The sequence below is a fragment of the Thunnus thynnus genome, chromosome 4 (assembly GCF_963924715.1).
Source record: "Thunnus thynnus chromosome 4, fThuThy2.1, whole genome shotgun sequence".
Taxonomy (NCBI): Eukaryota; Metazoa; Chordata; class Actinopteri; order Scombriformes; family Scombridae; genus Thunnus; species Thunnus thynnus.
In genome coordinates, this window is record NC_089520.1 from 24,853,632 (window position 1) to 24,859,631 (window position 6,000).

A 6,000-nucleotide genomic window follows, 5' to 3' on the forward strand; every position below is an offset into this window, starting at 1 on the left:
ATGTCAATCAAGCTGGAAGGATTAAGAATCAGCAGTCCAACTACCGATTCTCCAGACAACGCATCCACAAAGAGGCTGATTCTGCTGCCATTCAAATTAGAGCTGCTCAAACTTAGTTGTCTTTTAGTCCAACAAGCAGTGCACAACAATCTCTGCTGCGCACCAGTGGAACTATCAGTAACTATTGATTCTTCTGATGATCCAAGACGCCCTTGATGCGGAGTAAGAGGTGATAATGAGGCTGTAATTGAAAAGTATGCTTACATCTGTAATGTTGTGCATGACAGCACAAAGAGGGAGACTGAACAATAGAAGAGCACTGGTCATTACATACCCCAGAGAGCCTGATAATATGGTTTATATATGGTTTGTCCTTGAAGAGGATCACTGGTCTTATTGTTCTGCGTTTAACCATTTCTCTGTATCAGCAGCAGCAGATAACATATCTTAGAAAACAGGTAATGTGCCCCCATCTAATAGAGCTACAACCTTATAGGAGAGTACTAATAAAACAAGTCGTGCTGCTACAATAGAGACAATAAACTGGATTTATTGTGTTTCTTCTTTTGTGACTTCCTGCCTCCTTACTGATGTTCAATATATTAAGATTCCTCTCAAATAAAGAAAGTAGCTGGTGCTTAGGCCCTTAAAAGCCATCCTCTAAGCTCAGCACATACAGTACTTTAGCTGGGCATAAACCTGCAGGGTGTGATTTAGAGGATAATCTGAAAGACATATTTGAAAAGAAAGGAAATGGTCAGTGCAAAGAAGCCAGGTGGAGCAAAAACACTCATTACATTATATAGTATGACCCCTAATAAACTGTTTTGCTCAAAGCATCAACTTGAAGTGTAACACAAATAAACCATAAAAGAAGACAAATAGATTTTCGGTTTTTACAGGAACAGAAAACATTTCTGTGCTTTATTTACCTCCATCAGAAAAAAACTAACATGTAACATGAGACAATATTTCAATATTGACTTTAATTTCTTCATTACAAGCAGCGCACCCAAGTGGTTGACTCAAGTATTTGGGGATCAGTGTGCTTTGTAAGCAGACAGGCTACCTGCTGCCTCTTGATAGTGAGACATTTGAGTGGATTCTGTTTCAGGCTTCTTTACTTTGAGTAACTGTTGGAAAACTCCTTGAGGCACTTTCCGGAAAAATAAAAACTCACTCCTTTTTTCACATTTTTGCCACCATGGTTGATGAAAAGTTTACTAAAAATGGTAAAGCTTCTACTGTCCATCTACTTGTTTTTTAAACCCATACATCACACATTTGGAATTAAAGGTGCAGTGTGTAGAGTTTAGTGGCATCCAGCAGACTTGGCAGAAATGGAATATAATATTCATAAGTATGTTTTAATTAGTGTATAATCATCTGAAAATAAGAATTGAAGTGTTTTTGTTACCTAAGAATGAGCCCTTTATATCTACATAGGGAGCAGGTCACCTTCCATGTTGCACCGCTATGTTTCTACAGTAGCCCAGAATGGACAAACCAAATACTGACTCTAGAGAGGGCCTTTTGAATTTTTCACGAGTTTCGGGCCACTGTACGTTCTCCTACATGCTTGGAAGGGGAGGAGGAAGGGAGGTGTATTCATTTGGTTGCAATCTGCAACATCACTGCTAGATGCCACTAAATTCTACACACTGTACCTTTAAGAGGCATGTCCATTTAGAGTCATTAAAGAAGAAACAGGGAAAAAAATCACACGACTGAAATACAAGCTGTTTGTCTGAAATCAAGATACCATAAGATATAACTGACAATAATAAAAAATGAAACTAATTATATGTAATTTGTCTGATTATATATAATTATATAATTATACTAATAATTTACATGGTGGGTGTGAAAATCTTATTGTCTGAGGACAATAAAAAGTTCTGCTTTCCTGATAAATGCTGTCATTTATCTAGACACATGACAAAAGATAGAGGTGAAATAAGTAGAAATGGATTCTAATTATTAATAATATGAATGCTAACTTATTTACCATGATGAAGCCCTTCAGTTTGAATAAAAAGAACACTATGTGCTAACTAATAAAACACTACTTAGGCCAAAAAGTCTTCAATGTGTTAGTTAAAATGCAGCACAAGCAACAAGATCATTTCATTATTTTGGAATAAGTAAAAAAAATCACTACAGGATAAAGCTACTTATTTTTGACTGTACATATAGTATAATCAATAGTTTATATTATGATCATTTAACTAACATTAATTGAGTCTGGCAATTTGTGAGCTTTCATATTCTTATGGTTGTCAGACCACATACTTGTGGGTGCATGATCTCAATAAAGTTCATTAGGAGGCTGATCCTGCTGTTGAAAATGACCTTTGTTTTCTTTGCCCTCACTGCTGCGTGAAGAAGCACAATAATGAGCTATTGATTGAGGGGGGCTCTTCCCCAGGACTGGGAGAAATCCTCAGGAGTGATTGGAAAGATTGACCTTACCCTTAACCCGAGCCCAGCACCACGATCAATAAACATTACACCTTCCACAAACCCCGACACCTCGATCGATACCGGTGAATATCAGCAGCCGCGAGTGGGAACGCTGATGAGCAGTGCGCAGCATGTGCTGTGGGTAAGGGTCAAATCACTTAGTGTCTTTGTCAGGCGGTAATGAGGTGACTATGTGTGTGTGTGTGTGTGTGTGTTTATAGGAAAAAGACATACTGAAGTTACTGAGCATCATGTTGCACTTGACATCTTTTCAGGACAATAATACTTATGACTCACATATAGTACACTGGAGATTGTATGTGATGATAACTCTGTAACTCAAGAGAGTTAAGTTAATGGGGTCCTGTTTACTTTCACCACAGTCAGTAAACAGAAAGAAAGTTTTTATCAAGTATAATAAAAAAGCTCACACTCCACCACAAACTTTAGGTCAGAATAGCAGAAAAGTTAAGAGGAGGAGGACTTGAACAAGTTTCAAACTGAAAAAAAAAATTCTTTCAGTGTTAACAAGATGCATCTTTATTCTGAATGATGTCTTATTCTGATTATTAATTAAAATAAGAATGCAAATGCACATTAAATACAACCACCTGCGATCTTGAATGTGAATAGTGTTTAATTCATAAAAATGATCACAACAGACATTTTAATTTGTATCAATGGAGAGATGATTACTCCCTGAGCCTGTGTGCCCACAGATATGAAAACAGAGAAAACACTATTAAAGATTTAACTCACAAGTCACTTGCTCGATGGCTTGAAGGCCCAACAAAACCTCGGCTACACTCACGCAGGTGTTTTCACTTACTGTGCCTGATTAGACCTCTTTCGTTTGTGGCTCGTACAGTCTGTGGTTAATTATCACCCCTCTCACTATCACGTTAGTTTTGTTGCACCTGCTAAGGTGGGACAACTCATTTAGTGCTTATTCACACCAGAAAGTGGCACATTGGAAATGATCTTTGACTACATAGAAGTCGTGTAACACAGCTACTGTGAAAGCTTTCACTATTTTGGTACTCTCCAGTCCATCAGATCTCTGCAGAGTTCATAAAGGTGAATCCAATGATTGTGGTGATATATATTAACAACATTCTTCATCATTCATCATCATTCTTATTTTTACAGTTTTATAGTTTGGTGAAATCAGTTAATTGCCCGCATAGCTCCACCCAACTTCAGCTGTGAGTATGTTATCTGGAGTCTGCAGTCTTATCAGTAATGATAAGTGAAAACACTTGTGTGGCTGTGCAGCGTCTTTAACTAACTTAGAGGATGGTTCGCAGATATGATTTCATATTTTTGCATGTGATAAATATGTATAGTATGTGTGTGTTTATTCATGTTCTGTTCCTGCTTTTTGCCTTAGTTGGAAATCAAGTATGATATAATAAACAAACATGTAGTTCAGAGTTTTGTATTAATCATCATTAACGTTGTGGTGCATGTGTGCAAGTGCAGTACACTGTTGTTTTAAGTTTACTGTGAACTTGTCCTGCACTCATGAGTATGTGTAATGACCTTAACTATGCAAATAATGACATGGATGTAAATCAGAATTTGCTTATTTGTGGTGGTCAAGGTCATGTAATCGTTATTAAATTATGTAATTAGGGCTGTGACCTTTTTGGCATCGTACTGTGTAATACTTGCTGTAAAGGTTGTTAAAGGTCAATTATTAGTCCCATCAGTATTACACAAGAAAAATACAGAACAGTAATCTGTGGGTGAGCAGAGGCAGTTCAAAATAAATTGATAAATATGTGAGTTTATCAGCGAGGCAAAAATAAATGAAGAGAAATGAAACCATTTCATAGCCACATTATAAAGGCTACAGTAGTTTCAAACATGCAAATTGAGTAAAGCTCTAATATAACAAAAGTCACTTTGAGAAAGAAGTGATTTCAAAGAAAACTGCTTTCGGGCTGCATTTAAAAAAATCTCGGACCTCAGGTGTGTTTTTCCATTGTCTATACTGCAGAATGAGTGTATAATGTCACAGTTTATTAACCCACATAGTCGGCAACTGAGTGATAGGCTGCCTTTTTTGTAACGCTGCTGTTCTGTGCCCTCCAGCTGATGTGTTGTAGCTCTTGTCCACTGTTCAGACTTAAATGGAAGGAGATTTATAGTGATATCAGCTGTGCTCTTGGAGCTTTGGCCTCAGTGAAAAGAACATTTTTAAGGAATTATTTTTTCTAGATGTGATTGCTAATCTTATTTCCTAGTTCCATGTTAAAGACACAACAAAAGCACTCGCCTTGCCCTTTCAATTCCGTTTTGGTGTATGAGGAGAGACACTTCCTTTACCATTGTTGACACTCACCAGAGCATGCGTTAAACTAACACCCTGAGTGTTTGCTTATGTGTCCAACAGCGATAGGCTATTTCTCTGCTCCACAGGCGCTGTCTCTGTCCTCAGTGACACGGCAGTGTGTTTGAGTGATGGTGCTTTGAGGCGGGACAGACAGACATGAGGAGACGGATTGTCTATGCCAGGGCTCCGACACCAACCTATTCAGCCGGTGGGAAATGATAGATGCCAGGGCTAATTTTAAACTCTGTGAACTAAATTCCTGTTACCAGAGGTGGTGATGGGTAACTGGGGCACAGCTGGAGGGTCTAGATAAGACCCGCACTCACCTGTGTCTCCACGCCTTCTTTGCCCTTTCAACTGCCACACGCTGCAAAATGTTTAATAATTATGGGGTGTTCATGATTGATTGAATTGAGTGAATGTTGGGGGTAGGTGCTCAATGTGATGGGTCAGGTTTTTTGGTGGCACAGATGTCACTGAGGTTGCCCTGACGTCATGTGCAGCTGCTGGACCGGACAGAATATGTTATAGTGAGTCAAAGCTGCACAGGGTGAACTGCTGAACTGCAATACCCAGAAATCATTTGTGCTGACATCACTAAACTTAACCAAATCACCAGAATAAAATGTTGGCATTGTATGTTTCTGCAAACCATGGGTATGTTGAATGTCTACGTTTCAATGTTGGCCATTATCAGTTGAATATTGATGTTTTATGATGTGATAACACTGTGGTTAAAGTTTGATTAGGTTTAGGCATAAAATCCACTTGGTTAGGGTTAGGGAAAGGTTATGGTTTGGATTGAAATAAAAATATAAAATAAAATAAAAATGGCTGCAAATATCCCGACGTCTCACTAAAAACACCCAGTTTTGTCGGTTGAAAGGGGAAGCGAGCAGTGGTTTCGAGGTGGTGCTCTCTGCTGATTTCCAACTTTCTGCCAACAAACTGTCTAGCCATCCGCCAAACCTTCTCCTCCTAATAAGAAAGTCAGCTCATATAGATCTACGTCTATCTATGTGAACTACGTCACTTTAGAAATGTTGATATGCTACATATTACGTGTGTTGAAACGTAGATACGACACTGCATGCAACACCCTCATGCTTAGCAACCTAGCTGTGACGCTTTGTACTGAAAGAAAACCTAAAACAGTAGAGAGACATAAATTGGTTAGATTATATTTTGATAAAAAGCGG